Genomic DNA, 200 nt, shown 5'->3' with positions numbered 1-200 from the left:
TGCTACTACTGCTGCTGCTGCTGCTGCTGCGGTTGTGTTGCTGGTTTGCTGCCGCTTGGCTGCCGATTTGATGCTGCTGCTGATGGGGTGTTGCTGCTGCTAGCGTGCTGTTACGGAATTGCTGCTGCAGATGATTTGCTGCTGCTGCCGTTTTGTTGCTGCCTTGCTGCTTTACTGCTGCTGCTGATTTGCTGCTGCTG

This window comes from Eimeria tenella, genomic scaffold (genome assembly GCF_000499545.2).
Source record: "Eimeria tenella Houghton genomic scaffold, Eth_scaff2146, whole genome shotgun sequence".
Classification (NCBI taxonomy): domain Eukaryota; phylum Apicomplexa; class Conoidasida; order Eucoccidiorida; family Eimeriidae; genus Eimeria; species Eimeria tenella.
Note: the sequence above shows the minus strand (reverse complement) of the source record.